General features: G+C 48.3%; 1 pseudogene; it reads right to left on the minus strand.

The window, feature by feature from the left end:
• Positions 1 to 4,466: 4,466 nt before the first annotated feature.
• Positions 4,467 to 17,127, minus strand: part of LOC146187842 (uncharacterized) — a 54,526-nt pseudogene continuing 41,865 nt past the window's right edge.

A 17,127-nucleotide genomic window follows, 5' to 3' on the forward strand; every position in this document is an offset into this window, starting at 1 on the left:
CTTCTGTTTGTCAATATGGACGGCAGTGACCGGCGGCTGCCTTTTGTCTTTGGCAAGTCACGTAAGCCGCGACGCTTTGGAAGCTACGTGCTCGTACGCTACACGAACAATACAAAAGCCTGGATGAGTCGTGACTTATTTGCCGAGTGGCTTGTCGAGTTCGACCGCGACATGGCACGAAAAAAACAGGAAGGTCCTGCTCCTGCTGGATAACTGTGTGGCGACCATGTGCAGCCTTCCTTGAGTGCGGTGACGGTGCTGTTCTTGTTTCCCAATGCAACCTGCAAAATTCAGCCGCTGGATATGGGCATCATTCATGCATTCAAGGTGTGCTACAGGCGGCGCGTCATCCAACGCTTGTTGATTGCGATTGATGCTGCCATGCCAGTTCGCATCAGCTTGCTTGCCGCCGTGGAGATGTTGACAGCGGCGTGGATGGAACTCTCCGCGGAGTGCATAGCAAAGTGCTTCCGCAAGGCGGGTTTTATGGGCCCAGGCACCGAGGACGTGATAGATCACCCACCGGAAGGTCGGTCGCATGAGGACTTCTGGCAACGCGTCGTTGACACGCAGCTGGCCGGACCTGACGTTGCCTGGGACGATTTCGTTTCTGCTGATGACGACGCGGACAATGCGGAGCCATGCACTGACGAAGCTATTGTGCGTGAAGTGCGAGCCCTTCCTGACTGCCCAAAGACCGACGAGGACGATGACGAGGATGCTGCTCTACCGCCTGTTGCTGTGAATGCTTCAACCGCGATCGGTTACATCGCGTAGCTTAAGGAACTCGTGTGCAGCAGAGGCCTTGGCGATGAACATATTACCGCGTTGGAAAAATTAGAAACGGCAGTGATGCGATCAGCTTTGAAGAAGCAGACATGCATCACGGACTTTTTCAAAATTAGTTAACTTTCGTCTCGCTTGCTCATTTTTCCCGTATTATGTGGTCCACTTACTGCGAACTTTGGATACAACGAACAAATGCAGCGTGACGATCAAGTTCGTTATAAGGGGGCTGGACTGTCATCGAAACGACATGTTATATATCGTGCATAGGCAATGGTTGCTATTTCTTGTATTCTATTCGACAATGGTCCAGGTTCTTCCGTGGCTGCTTGCATGGCGATTCCTGCTGCTCTAGGTAAAAAGAAGTCCAAAAGTTTGAGCGAATTTGTTTGCCACCGACTGTATTAGTTTTAACAACAGTAGCTTCAAACAGACGATTACCGCTGGACGCCCATGCAGTGCGATGCAATTAATGAGCGATAAGCGTCGGCCTATTAATACTCGTACATGACTCAGATCAACTATGGCGAGCGCGCTTCCATCGAAATACACATTAAAAATAAACTAGGCCATTTAAGCTATACGAATACGAAGCGTCGAAGCACATACTCTCGCTTCAACGATTTAACATTGGTGATCTAAATTAAAGCTGGGTTATTGAGCGGTAAATTAATAGTCGGTCCGCACATGCATGGACGTTCCCACATATGGCAAATCGTATCGACGCTTCCTGCTTCGCTGTCGCTCTAAGAAGTATTAGAAAAAAATAAAAATGGAGAGAAAACACGTCAGGTACAATCACAATATGAATAATAAAAAGGTTATGCTGAAAAAAATTAACTGCGTCGTAACTGTTTCACTTTTCTTCATCGCACTCGTTCGCACATTTTTTTTTCTCAAGCGTCCGCTCTTGTTGACGACACACCACGCACTTCTGCTCTAATCCAGTAATCGCACTCACTCGCGCCGAAATAGGGACGCTCTGTTCGCTGCTTACTAGGTCCATTGAAAACAGTACAAACAAAGGAACACAAACATGGACGGCAGGGAGCCAGCAACAGCGGCGCCGACTTGCCCGAGTGGATGCGTTCTGCAGGTGTGGTATCGGTTTTCATGCTGTGTGATGCAATCCAAGACTCAGGCCCTGACGCTCCACGTGTGGTTCACGGTGCACACGGCCGCCGCCCCGGCGGGAATTTTCGACGCAGTGCGTCAGCCGTTATACTTTAAGGCGCTATTTCTTTCATATACCTATTTTACATAAGTAGAGCTCGCGTAACTTACGTTGTAGGCTTTGCAAACGAGTAGACCATCGCATACGTGTATAATCAAAAGTACGACTGCAATGACCGCGGCGCAATAATTGCTGATGGAATATCGCGCATATACGGTACTGGTAAATGCTCTATTATTATCTTGAAACACTCATTTGGCAAACGAGTACCCCAGCTATTTGCTAAACAAGCCACGAATATTCAAATCACTACAGTGGCAAAAATGATCGCCGAGCCAGCTAGAGTCGCCCGCGGCACGGCGGCGGGTCGGCTTCCACATTTCACAAGAACTTGACACGCGAAATATATCCGCGTGGGGCTTTGTCACACTGAATTTCATATGAGCACAAAATAGCTTCCTGTAGCAGCCAGTACAGGAACGGCAGCTCCGCAGAACATTTCATTCGACGGCATGCCAAGTGCATGGATAGCATAATTTTAGAATTTCTGGTTTCTTTTTTTTTTTTTGCACAGGTGCGAAAAAATGAAGTCTGTAACTTTTCTCCACTTTTCTTCACCCGCCCAATTTCGCGATTCTGTGGTTGTTCACTGCAATACAATGCTTGCGCTACATATGGCAAGAAGGAATAACTGTGTAGTTCATAAAGTAAATAAAGCAGTCATTGTTTTACAATTAGGCTTAATTCGGTATCACAGCTTATTTATTCACTAACTACCTCTTTAGTGTAACAGTTACAGGCGTGTGCGTGGTAGGTAGCTTTTTTTTTACAAATATTGTGCATGTAGAGAAGACACCCACATGTAAACTTAATTGTTAGCATTAGAACAAAAACAATGTGAAAGAAAAGACTGGAAACATGAATAAAATACGAAAAAAGTACAATGGGCATGTATCGGCTGTCACAGTCGATAGAACATGACAACACAGTTGCGGGGAAAAGGAGCCTTCGTGCTTTATTGCGCTCTGGTTTTATAGCCACCACTGGAAAGAAGGGCGACCTCCTCTCCCCCAGAAGCCGACTGTGTGCGCATGTCCCGTGGCTTCCGGGGCGATGACTTAGCTACCGATACATTCTCCTTCGTTTGGAAAAAAAAAGAAAGAAGAGGAAAAGCGAAAAGAGAAGAAAACTGTTACAAACAAATCTGAATGGTGTATGGCCCTCGCACAGACGCCTTGTTGACTTCACTTGCATTGGAAATTTAAGGCACCTGTACAAAGTCCTTGTTGTACGTGAGCCGCCGAGGTGGTGCTATTTGTCTTGTTGATCTCCTTAGTGCTGGTGCTGGCGAGGCAGTGCGCGGGGGATCCTGCGTTGGAGGCGCTGTGCCGAGCTGTGGCATGATAGTACGCGACTGCGGTGGACCAGTGCGGGCCGAGGTTGCCGAATTGTCCGAGCTGTTTTCGTCGTCGACGAAGTCCGGCAGCTCCCTCTCAAAGGGTTCACTGGTCGCAGAACTCTTCCACCTTCGTTGAGTACGTCGTACGACCTGGGAAACCTGGACTGACGCAAGATCCGAGCTTTCGGTGACCACGTGTTCTGCCTCACCCGAACAACGTCACCTTTCTGCAGTGGAGCCAACGGCCGCTTGAGGCTTTCGGTCTGGCGATGCTTGTACACCTGGTAGTTGGCACTACAGCGCAAGTCCGGCAATGCGGTGCGAAGCTCGCGGCGTTGGAGGATCTCTGCAGGGGTTCGACCGCACTCTAGAGGAGTGGTCCTGTAAGCAAGAAGTCCCAACCAAAAATCTTGTTTAAGTTCGCTGGTTTTCTTTAGGATGCGCTTTACAATTTGCACTCCCTTCTCCGCGAGACCATTTGATTGAGGGAATCGTGGACTCGAGGTGGTGTGTTTGAAATCATATCGCTTTGCAAAGGCAGCGAAGTCGTTACATGCGAACTGCGGACCATTGTCTGTGCATACCTCCATTGGTATGCCGTATCGTGCAAAAATGGAGCTAGTTGACTCTATGACGCTCCTCGCTGACAAGTCGTTAAGCAGTTCTACTTCGGGGAAGTTTGACAACGCATAGTATAAACACAAGTAGGATTTCCTACCATACTGGAAGATGTCGATGCCCACTCGGTACCAGGGCTTTTCAGGCACAGGACGCATTTTCAATGGCTCTCTTGGTTGGCTGTAGGCGTACTGCATACATACGTCGCTACACTTCTTGACAAACGCCTCAATGTCTGAGTTCATTCCAGGCCAGAAAACTAGACGCCGTGCCCTGAGTTTGTTCTTATTAATGCCCATATGACCATGATGTATTTTTTCTAACATTTCCTGTTGTAAGGTAGTTGGTATTATAACCTTGCAGCCTTTTAGCAGGACGCCTCTAACTTCGGACAGTTCGCCCTCGCTTGACTTCAGCGGCCCTTCGATAGGAACACCATTACTTAGGCATTTTAGAACGGAGCTCAGATAAGGATCGTTCGTCGTCTCTACGGCCAGTCGCTTCCACGTGTCGTCGCTGACAAGTGAGCAAACCACACTTACGGCATGAACTTCCACGTCATCGCTCTGGATGCTCTTATCGTCCTCGGCGGGGGCCCTTGATAGCATGTCGGCGAGCAGAAGTTTTTTTCCTGGAACGAAGAATATTGTTATGTCATAACGCATCAGCCTAAGAAAAAACCGCTGCAGCCTTGGTGGCATATCGCCAACTGCTTTTTTGTGGATGGCAACTAATGGGCGGTGGTCTGTTTCCACAATAACCTGCCGGCCGTAGACGAAGTGGTGAAACTTTTCGCACCCGTATACGATAGCCAGTGCTTCCTTCTCTATTTGAGAGTACCGCTGCTGCGCGTCAGTGAGCACTTTGGAAGCATAAGCCACAGGTTTCCAGGAATCGCTATGACACTGCATTAAAGCTGCAGCAATCCCATTCTGTGATGCATCACAGGACACTTTTGTTGGTTTTTTGGGGTCAAACATTGACAGGAGCGGTTGTTGGCTCATGCTATGGCATAGCATTTTCCATTCACTCGCATGGTTATCTGTCCATTCAAAAACTGCATCTTGTCTGATTAGGCTCCTGAGAAGAGTCGTTCTTTCCGCCAGCGTGGGTAAAAATTTTGCAAAGTAGTTTGCGACCCCCAGCATTCGCAGAACTCCCGATTTGTCAGAGGGGGCGGGCATTTCCAACATACTTTTCAGTAGTGAAGGGCTCGGTTTTATACCTTCTGCACTGATAACGTCGCCCAAGAACTCAATTTCTTGAACGCCAACTGTGCACTTCTCACGATTAAATGTGAGACCGGCCTGCTCAGCTGCTTGCAGAGCTGACCGAAGGCGTACGTCGTGCTCCTGCCGGGAAGTGCCCCAGACTAGTATGTCGTCGACGTACACTTTCACGCCGGGAAGAGATTCAAAAATTTCATTAAGTGTTTTCTGAAACACTTCAGAGGCATACGAAATACCGAAAGGCATCCGTAAAAAACGATATCGACCGAACGGTGTTGCAAAAGTACAAATCCTGGAGGTTTCTTCGTGCAATGGGATCTGATGGAACCCCGAGTTTGCGTCAAGTCTGGAGAACACTGTTGCGCCCGCTAGCTCGGATTCTATATCTTCTCGCCTTGGCATTTCGTAGTGTTCTCGCTTAATGCATTCGTTTATCTTTCTAGGGTCCATGCACACTCGGATATTGCCGTCTTTTTTGCGAACGATAACGAGAGGACTCACCCAGTCTGTGGCTTCTGTGACTTTTGTGATGATCCCAGCCTTTTCCATGCGTTCAAGTTCTAGCCGAAGCGGTTCTCGCAGAGCCAGAGGTACCCGTCTCGCTGTTTGGACAACAGGTGTGGCGCCTTCGCTCAGGGCCATGCGGTATTGGCGTCGAACACAGCCTGTGCCGCTGAACAGGTGTTGGTAATCGTGAATGACTTCATCAGAACTGTTTACTGTTACGTTGTGATCTTCCCGCGGCAGAAGACCCAGTTCTTCGCTTGCTTCAAGACCAAGGATTGCTTGATTTCCTTTGCGCACTACAAAAAAGTTGCAAACGCTCTTTCGGTTATTCAGCTCCACTTGAGTTCTGAGGACACCCATATGTTTGATAATGCCGCCGCCATACGATCTCAGGATCACACTACTCGGCATTAATGATGGCTTGGGATTCATCTTCCTGTAAAGACCGAAGGGCAACAGGTTAGCTTGGGATCCCGTGTCCACTTTCAACTTCACCAGCAACTGTTCATGCATACTTCAACGGTCCATTCACGTCGACTGCTGACGCTGCTAACCGACACGTCGAGTACGCTAAAGTCTTCTTCGGATTCTTGCAGTGCGTCCACCTGATTATTTGCCTTGCAGCAGACCGCAAAATGGTTCCTTGCTTGACACTTTCTGCATGTACGTCCGAACGCTGGGCAGCTTCGCGGCGCATGAGTTCGGCCGCATTTTCTGCACTTGAATTGCTTTGATTGCGCTTTACCCAAAAACGGGCTTTCCTTTCGCACCAAGTCCACCGTTTGCTGCTGGCGCTCATTCCATATCTTTTGGTGTTCAGCTGCGCTCTCAGCGGCCTTGCAGATTCCTTCTGCTTTTTTGGGGGTGAGCTGGCTGTCTGCGAGCAACTTCTCTTGTACTTTGCTATCACTGGTGCCAAAAACTATTTGGTCTCTAATCATTGACTCTGTCAATGAGCCGAAATTGCATGAATGGGCTTGCGTCTTCAAATCACGCAAAAAATGTTCATAGGGCTCACCGGAATCTTGCATCTGTTTCCTGAAGATATACCGCTCGTGGACTTCGTTCCGTTGGGCAGCACAGTATTCTTCAAACTTTTTCACCACCGTCGCATAGTCGAGCTTCTTCTCGCCATCTGCAAAGGTAAACGTGTTGTAGATTGCGATGCCTTCCTCACCTGCGATGCTCAAGAGCAGCGCGGCATTCGCAGACTCTGGTCGAGGTTTTTCGGTTGGCTCCGATGCAGTCAAGAAGAGCTCGAACTTCTGTTTAAAGAGCTCCCAGTGCTTGCTGATGTCCCCTGTCACACGCAGCGGCTCCGGTGGCTTTAGGAATTACATCTAGTTGGTCGGTGGCATCCCACTTCTGACACCATGTATCGGCTGTCACAGTCGATAGAACATGACAACACGGTTGCAGGGAAAAGGAGCCTTCGTGCTTTATTGCACTCTGGTTTTATAGCCACCACTGGAAAGAAGGGCGACCTCCTCTCCCCCAGAAGCCGACTGTGTGCGCATGTCCCGTGGCTTCCGGGACGATGACTTAGCTACCGACACAGGGCATATTCACAATTGACAACTGGATTACATTTACAAATCTTTGTTTTGCAGACGCACGTTCGCACACAGTTTTCCAGCGCCCGCTCTCCGTGTTGACGCACCACACAATCCCGTCCTCGCGCCTCCTGGCGTTCTCCGGATCGCATTCTCTCACCGCATGCGATGCGAGCAAGGCCCGACTATAGTGCCTAGAATATCCCAAGTAGCACACATTACGTGGCCCACTTGGGGCCCGTATGGGCAAGCTGGGCTTAGGTAACCAGAATAACACCCATGAGGTCACGCGGGCAAGCCCAAATTGGGCTTGCCCCTGCTTTTTCCATCTGGGCATCATATAGGCGCGGAAAGGGCTAGCTGATTACATATTCTCACATCTGGCCCTCAAGGGTCCCGCTTGGGAAATTTTAGGCCCGATGCAAATAAAATTTGGGCTCTGTGTAGGAAAAGCCTGGACTAATCTAATTGGGGCTGCCCACTCAAAAGCCGAATAGTTCCCATATAGGCAGTGGCGGGGCTAAATACGGGTATGTCCACACATTGCCTACATGGGAACCTTGAGGGGCACTTGAGGGAAGGTCAGACGAAAATGTGGAATTCATGCAGAAAATTCCTGGGCTGCCCTAAATAGGGCTGCCCACCAAAAACCTAGATAATTGCCGCATGGCCGTTAGCGGGGCAGGCAAGTACTCCTTCCCGCTTCTGCCCGCATCGATCTCTTGCGGGGCAATTTAGGGCAGAGGCGATGCAAATGTGGGCCTAAAGCAAATAGATGACGGGCTAGTCCGATTGGGGCTGCCCACGCAAAACCCGAATAGGTCCCACATGGTTTGCGGCCGGGCTGAAAAGCGAGCACACCACCACGCTGCCCCCACGGGTACTTCTTGGGGTACTTGCGGGAAAATGCAACATATATTCGTAGTCCATACGGTAAGAATAAGGTAAGCCCAATTGGGGCGGCCCACGAAAGGCTGCATTGGGCCCCAAATTGGCCGTAGGCGGGCATGCCGCTCTGAAACGTCTCCACCCTATCTTTAAGGCACCATTTTATTTATGTAAATCATGTTATACCGGCCACTAATTGCCTCTTCTGGAGGTTTCACATACCTGCCCTAAGCATATCTATGCAATGAATAAAGACTATCTATGTTTACTCTATAAACTACGTTAATTATGCAATATCGACAGAAAATATGCAACAGTAACTGTTGCGCTTTACGAGTATGTACTGAACGACCTCGAAATGATTCCTACGGCATTACTATTCTGCACGCAGCACCGAAATAAATATTCAGACCAACATATTGGGGTGATGTGGGCCAGGCCACATTACTGTAGTGTTGGGAATAAATTTCTAATTTCTCGGGCATTTTCAGGGCCAGCCCTGGAAATGCCCGATTCAACCCATGAGGGCAGCACGTGGGTCAGCCCGAAACGGACTGGCCTCCGCAAATCTCGCGCCTGTACAATTCAGGTATTAGAGGGATTAATCGACTTAAAAATTAAAGCCTTCTTCAATGGGATGTTACTGCTTGCACAAACGTGGGACCCATTAATGGTTCTGGTGTGCTGCCCACATTCGTCTACCTGGGCTGAATGCGGGCAGCCCCATTTGGGCTGCCTACACTTATACAGCTTGGGACCGATCGCGGCGAAATTGGGCAGCCCACGTGGGGCCCCTCTGGGTACGTTTTGCAAATCCCGCAAGGAGCCCGTATGGGCTGCCCTCACGGGCCTAACGCGGGCCCCCCCGTCATAGCCCACTTTGTGCTACTTGGGATACTTATTAGTGTGCCGTGGCGGAGGGGTCTCCCAATGGGAGGAGGTGGCCTCACCGGCGATGCCTTCCAACGTTGGCCGCCAGGGGCGCTGCTCATCGTAAAGGTGCCGTCGACGCCGTCGGCCGCCGGCGCGCCCTTGATTTGCCGCAGTTGCGCTGGCCGTGCCTTCAGGGGTTCGAAGCGCTTTGGACGCGTCTATGCTGTTCTTTTGTTTTAGTCATTCTTTTCCTTGCATTCATATGAGGGAAATAAATTTGCAACGACTACTGATGCTAAAAATAAAGCATCAGGGCAGAATAAAGACATGTTTCGTGTCGCACTGTCGGAGTGGCTACCGCTCGAATCAGGACTAGGTTTCTATTTTCGGTGTGCCATCGGACCCTGCGCAGCTTGCGGAGTGGAAGCGGCTGATTAAAAGACAGGACCGCAAGTTGACTCCAACGTGTGTTGTCTGCGAAAAACATTTTGAGGAGAGCTACATCGAGAGAACGTTCAAAGTGACGGTGAACGGCATCGTCAACGAGCTCGCTAGAGATAGACCACGTCTTAAGTCCGAAGCCGTGCCAACGGTATTCGACCATTATCCCAGCCATCTCTGTCTAAGAAGACATCAAAAAGGAAGGTGAGAAACATCTGTGACCAACCAGCGGCTAAACTACAAAAGCGCAGTGCCGGTAATTCCGGCTGGTGCAGACGACATCCATATGTACCATCAGGGATGTTTGACAATGCTTTCGAGGTGCCGGCGGCAGCAGAAGAGCGGAGCGAGTACTCATTCCCGCAGCAGCAGACGTGCAGCTTGAACCTAAGCATCCGTTTGACTCAATTTCCATCCCTGCAACTTCGACCAAATTAACCGAAGCACCATTCTCTCTTTGTAGCCTGCGCGCGATCTCGAGCCGAAAAAAAAAACTTTGCCACTTTGTACATAGAAAAATGCTAACTTTTGGAAGCTTGATGCCTGAACGCAATTCTGTGGACGCTGCAGCGTATATTGTCGGAAAAGCACGTACATTACAACAACAGATAAAAGCTGAAGAGCTAATATATATAGGTGCACTGAAGGGTCTTTGTTCCGGATGTTGCCTGAAACCTGATTCAGGAAAACACATATCATTTATGGGAATGTATTTTGCAGAAAAGTGTCGCTTGACCTTCGACTCTGAAGGGGATAGCTGCGCGTATGCAAATGCCAGCGGAGGCTTACACAGAACAAGATGAGCAGAAAGAGGGAAAAAGCATGCATGCAACCAACCAAAGAAATCCAGCAACATTTCTCGCTCTCTGAGAAGAGCAAAGAGAAAACTGGCTGGAGCGCAGAAGCAAGTGGCTAATGAACGCGTAAAATAGGGCGCTAATTGCGAGTCTGCGGTTGAAGCTTTTTTTTTCATCCCGTGCGTGACCTATAGACTTGATTGTGACCGTACAACTACCGCTCGGCTGCTGAAACCGAAGCCGAAACTGGAGAAGAAAGTAAAATCTATTATAAATTACTTAGCGGTGGTAGGCGAAAAACCACGTGGAGAATTACACATGAATATCTTGCGCATCATTACCAATTGAAAAAAAAAAATACCACCAAAAATTGGTTCTATACTACTTCAAAATTATTGCGGTGTCATACGCGGCGCGGCCTTTATTGAAAACCTTTACCGGTGCATTTCTACATTTTTACTTGTTTATAGTTGCTGCGCTTTTTTACTGAAATTTTACTGTATTGTAGACTTTGTAAAAAAAAAAGAACCAATGATACAATCACCTATGGTTCTCCAATGGTTCGCCAAATGGAGCGCCTTCCGTGATGTAGACAGCTCTGTCTTGGTCAAAGAGAACATGACCAAGTATTCGCGAGACCTCCTTGGAATCGTGAAAGAGCAGGCGAAACGATTTGGCTTCAAATTTGCTTGGCATGTCAACGGCAAAATATTGGTCAGGAGGAAGGAAGGGGACTCCGCCTTTGCCATTCGGTCAGAGAGTGACCTGGCTCTGCTAGCCCAATAACTCACCGTAAACTGAAAACTAAATATGGAGTATCACGAATTACTACTTCCCCATAAAGTAAACGGTTGCCTCGACCTAAATAATTTCTCTGCCTTACATATTAATGTCCGGTCTCTGCGTAACAAGTTTGACGACTTTTTATATTTTGTTGACAGTCTGCAGCACAATTTTGATGCAATTCTGCTAACTTAAACATGGGCCGTATGCGATGCTGACTTGGTGAAACTGCCCGGCTATGATCCTTGTTTCCTGAATCGCCCTTCTCGTGGAGGGGGTGTTGCCATTTACGTAAAGAACAGTGGCCTTCATAGCGAAGTTTTACCTGAGTTCTCTATAATCACTCCTGACTGTGAAATGCTCGCGCTGAAGACTGCGGACAAAATGGTTTCTGTCGTTTACAGGCCGCCGTCAGGTGACCCAGATAAGTTCTTAACACATCTCGACAAATTTCTCGATTTTGCCGCTGAAGTCCAATACTCTACTATTATTGGTGGTGACCTCAACATTAATACACTTGCACCTTCTACTATAAATCGCCAATTGAATCACACAATTGCTTCCAATGGTTTTAGAAATCTTATGACTACACCCACAAGGATAACAACGACGTCAATCAGTACAATTGACCTTTTTATAGTAGACATTGTCTCCCCCGTCATTTCTGCCGGTACTATTGCTTGTGACCTTAGTGACCACTGTGCCATTTTCGTATCCATGCCACATAGCTGCTCACCAAGTTACGCACAACCAAATAGTTTTGCTTATCAATGTATAACTGATGTGACACTTGCCCGATTTCGCGAATCTGTACGCGTTGCAGATTGGAACTGTGTTTTTGCCTGTTCTTCCGTTGATGAATCTTATGAGCTCTTTTTAAGTACTTTGAAAGACATTTACAATAAGTGTTTTCCCTGGAAAACAAAGAAATCAAACACAAAACTCCGTAAACCTTGGGTGACTCCAACACATGTCAAAATGATGAATCATAAGTCTAGGCTCTTCAAACGCTTTATGTCCACTCGGAACCCTGATCACCTTACAGCTTTCAAAAAACACCGCAACAAGTTAACCAACGAACTGCGAAGATCTAAATATGCCTATCAGTCGCGTATCCTCACTAGCAGGGAAGGTCCGAAAGCATTTTGGAAACTTTTAAATGAATCGTTTCTTAGCAAGAATAAAAATACGCACTTATGTCAGCTTGTGATCGATGGCTGCCCTATTCCTGCTCTTTGCTGGCAGAAAAATTCAATGACTTTTTCGCAAGCTTTAGACCGAGTGGTTCCGCGGTCGAAGCACTTCGGTATCTCCAAAACACAGGTTTAGAGACATTTGCTTTTCATTTAACGACCAGCGAGGAAGTTTTTAGCGTTATATAGAACCTAAAACCTACAAGTTGCACCGATTTCGATGGCTTCCAAATTAAGCCAGTTAAATTTGTTTCGGATCTCTTAGCACCATGCTTAAGCTACATCTTTAACTTGTCGCTCACATCAGGAATTTTTCCTGCACGAATAAAATATGCAAACGTAACTGTTATTTTCAAAGGAGGCGATAGAAACAAGATGACCAACTATAGGCCAATTTCTATTCTCCCTGTTTTTTCAAAGGCTCTTGAAAAAGTAATGCTCAAGAGAATCGATGGGTTCTTTTCTAAACATGCCTTAATAAATGCCAGTCAGTTTGGATTTCGAAAGGGCAAGTCCACGGAATCTGCTTTACTCTTGCAAAAGGAAATTATTTTAAATAATATCGAAGCTAAAAGTTTGACCCTTGGTATTTTCATCGACTTTACCAAAGCTTTCGACCTTCTTAATCATGAAATACTACTCTGTAAACTTGAAAGCTATGGTGTCCGTGGTCTTTCCCTCCAACTCTTTCGTTCTTATTTAAACATACGCCAGCAGGTCGTTTCGGTCGATAATCATAAGTCTAGCTCCCTTTTCATTGAATGTGGTGTCCCGCAAGGTAGCCTTCTTGGACCGTTCCTCTTTAATGTATATGCTAACGACCTTCCGAGCATAGCCTATCATACAAGTTGTATTCAGTACGCTGACGACACAAGTTTTTTTCTTAGAGGATCTTCTGCCGATGAACTAATGAATAGTGCAAATCTGGTTCTTTGTGCTCTCCACAAATGGTCCACAGCTAATGGTTTGGTAGCCAACTCTAACAAGACCAAAGCAGTCTTTTTTCGTCCCCTTAGCCAGGATATTACAGTAAACAGTACTCTGCATCTAGAAAATAACATTATTGAAATTGTAGACAAGTTCAAATCACTCGGCATTGTATTCGACTCTCGCATGAGGTGGTCTGACCATATAATGTATATTGGAAGCAAGCTCACTAGATCTGTTGGTTTTCTCTCGAGACTGCGCAACGAATTTTTCTCAAAGCATAAGCTCCTTATTTATCACGCTTTAATTCAATCTCACATAAACTACTGTCACCTCGTTTGGGGTACAACATCCAAAACAGATCTGAACATCATACTCGGTCTCCAAAAGAAGGCAATTAGACTGATCGCTGGTGCATGCTACACTGCCCATACAGAAACAATATTTCCGAAATATAGGATTCATCGTGTGCATGCCATGTTTGAGTATCGTCTACTTCACTGCCTTAAATTGTCACCTCAATGCTTAACTGACTTCTTGAAGAATATATTGTGAGCCTTCTGTGGACCTTCTTTCATTTGTACATGCCATCATCATCTTCTTTCATTTGTACATACCATCATCATCGTCCCGCGGCGCCGGCTCTGGCGCGTGCCTGGGTTGGTGACCGGATTAAAACGCTGGACAAGGCTTCGCTGTCCTTGCCGCCACGACCTCGCCGTCTTGACCTAGCCTTCTTCCACAAGTGGTGGAGGTGAGAATTGATCCCCTTGCTGTTTTGTGCCGTGCCTCTCGCTGGAGCTACGTTCCGGTCGCTGTTTACCGCCTGCCACCATCGTTATGTCTACCGAGAGCACCCAAGAATCGGCAGGACCCTCTACCTCGGCTGCACCACCCCCTCCGACTATGCCCGCACGACAACGCGACCCGCCGCTGTTCGCTGGTCGTCGCGACGAAGACGTCGATGACTGGCTGGACACCTATGAACGCTGCAGTAACTACAACCGGTGGGACGACGCTCTAAAATTTCTGAACGTTTCTTTCTACCTCATTGAGGTCGCCAGAACCTGGTTTATTAACCGCGAACCCCACACCACTAACTGGACAACATTCAAGCAGCAGTTCCGCCAATATTTCGCCGACCCAGCAGTTCGCACCGAGGTCGCGAAGAACAAGCTCGCCTCTCGCCTCCAAGGTCCCGATGAGTCGTACGCGTCTTACATAGAGGCCATACTTGCACTCTGCCGGCGTGTTAGTCCCACCATGCCGGAACCTGAACGCGTACACCACATCTTAAAAGGAATTAATTCTGTGGCTTATAATACCCTGATTGCCCAGAATCCTTCTACTGTTGACGCCATTATTGCGACCTGCCAACGCATCGACCAGCTGCAGTCCTCCCGATTGCAGCCCAGCATTGCTACAGGCCCGACCTATGCTGACCTGGATCTACGGGCACTGATTCGAGCCATCATCCGGGAGGAGCTCCGAGCCCTCAAGCCTGTCTGTCGACACGGGTGCGATCATTCTTCCGTACCTTCTAATGACGCCGGTCTACGCAACATCATTAAAGATGAGCTGGCAACAATCACGCGACCTATGCCGTCCGACCCTCCTGCACCCCGCCAAGCATCGACTTACGCGCACGTCGCAGCATCACCCCTCCTTTTGTTCCGCCGCCCCAACTGGCATCGCCCTACAACCACATCAACACCGTGACGACGGCTCAGCCTACGCCACACTATTACGCACCCTGGCGCCCCTCTCGCCCAGTGTGCTACTACTGTGGAATACGAGGACATATATCCCGCTTCTGCCGTCGCCGTATTCAGAACGAGCGGCGTGGTTATGACGCATTCGAAAGTGACGTACCCTCATATTATCAGCGACGACCTCCTATGTCCAGCCCACCTCGAAGATCATCTCCCCCTCCAGAATCCTCGTCTGAGCCTCGTGGAACCCATGCGTCCCGACGTCGGTCCCTATCCTCATACCGCCGCTCAGTTTCCCCTCTTCGACCCGCAACAACTCTCCCTGTCCGCCATCCGGAAAACTAAGCGTTGCAGTTTACGGAGGTCAAACTGCAGTCTGCGAACTTACCAAAAGTCCTCCAGATCGCCCGTATAATGTGATTTCTGTTTTCGCTGAAGGATTACCGGTAGAAGCATTAATTGATACAGGGGCTGCAATTTCTGTCATTCACGCTGATTTGTGCTACCGTTTGCGAAAAGTTACGACACCATATGATGGGCCTGAACTCCGTGGAGCCAATGACGTCCCTTTGCGCCCTTTAGCAAAGTACACCGTACGAGTTGTTATTGACGGCGTCCGCCATCATGTGCAGTTTGCTGTGCTCTCTCCATGTGCGCATCTGATAATTTTTGGATGGGATTTTTTGTCAACCGCTTCGGCATTAATTTCTTGTGGCGACCGTGTTATCCATATGACAGAAAGCGATTTTTCATCTGAAATTTCTGAACGACATCATCCCCTCGTTGCCGCCGCTGATACTGTTCTGCCTCCTCAGTGCGAAAAACTGCTTACCGTTCTTTCTGACCACATCGCTGACGGGGACGTACTCATCGCACCATCTTATCGTCATCTTGAACGCGGCATCGCCTTCCCGTCTAGTCTTGTGAGGTTCTGCAACGGCTCAGCGACAGTAGCGGCCACTAACACTTCACGTGAATCCCTCGTGCTCCGAAAAGGAACTTCTCTCCCCTGCAAGGTGGATGTTCAACCTTTGTCCTTGATGGTGCTCACCGCCCCTCAGCCTCAGCACCGTGTTTCGACAGACGTCTCTCTGTTCTCACAAAGACTATTAATCCTAACCTCACGCCGAACCAACGCCAAGAACTGCTGACATTGCTTCGACAACACCAAGCCATTTTTGATGCCACTTCCCCACCACTGGGACGGACTAGTGTTGCGCACCATCGCATCATTACTGAAGGCAACTCTATCGTCCGCCGACGGCCTTATCGGGTTTCCCTCTCTGAACGAAAGGTAATTGAAGAAAATGTAAATGACATGCTCCATCGCAATATTATTCGTCCCTCGACAAGTCCATGGTCCTCCCCAGTAGTGTTAGTTAAAAAAAAGGACGGCTCGGTACGCTTTTGTGTTGATTACCGCGCACTCAACAAAATTACCCGCAAAGATGTATACCCAATGCCAAGAATTGATGACGCCCTTGACTCTCTCCAAGGCGCCCAATATTTCTCGACTTTGGACCTCCGCTCGGGTTATTGGCAAATACCTATGCACGAGGACGATAAAGAAAAAACCGCTTTCGCAACTCCCGATGGCCTTTACGAATTTAACGTTATGCCTTTCGGACTTTGTAACGCACCAGCGACATTTGAAAGGATGATCGATACTGTGCTTCGTGGCCTAAAATGGAGAACCTGTTTATGCTACTTGGATGACATTGTCATCTTTTCGTCAACTTTTAACGACCATCTCACGCGCCTGAATGAGGTCCTCACGTGTCTCGCTTCAGCGGGCCTTCAGCTCAACACCAAGAAGTGCCACTTTGCACAGAAGGAAATTAAAATATTGGGACATCTAGTCAGCCATGACGGCATTCGTCCAGACCCTGAAAAAATTATCGCGGTCTTGAAATTTGCTCGTCCACAACGGACTACAAAATTGCGCAGTTTTCTCGGCCTGGCGTCTTATTTCCGGCGTTTTATAAAGCATTTTGCAAGTATTGCTGCTCCCCTCCATCAACTACTTAAAGCACGCAGCCCTTTCGTGTGGACTGAACAGTGCGAAGCTGCTTTTAATAACCTGAAGCACGCCCTCACATCAGACCCTGTTCTTGGCCACTTCAGTGATAGCGCTCCAACCATCCTGCACACTGATGCCAGTGGTTTCGGTCTTGGCGCTGTACTTCTGCAGCGCGATGCAACTTCGCGTGAGAAAGTGATTGCCTTCGCCAGTCGGACTATGACTCC

This window comes from Amblyomma maculatum, chromosome 5 (assembly GCF_055883805.1).
Source record: "Amblyomma maculatum isolate TAMU_Amacu chromosome 5, ASM5588380v1, whole genome shotgun sequence".
Taxonomy (NCBI): domain Eukaryota; kingdom Metazoa; phylum Arthropoda; class Arachnida; order Ixodida; family Ixodidae; genus Amblyomma; species Amblyomma maculatum.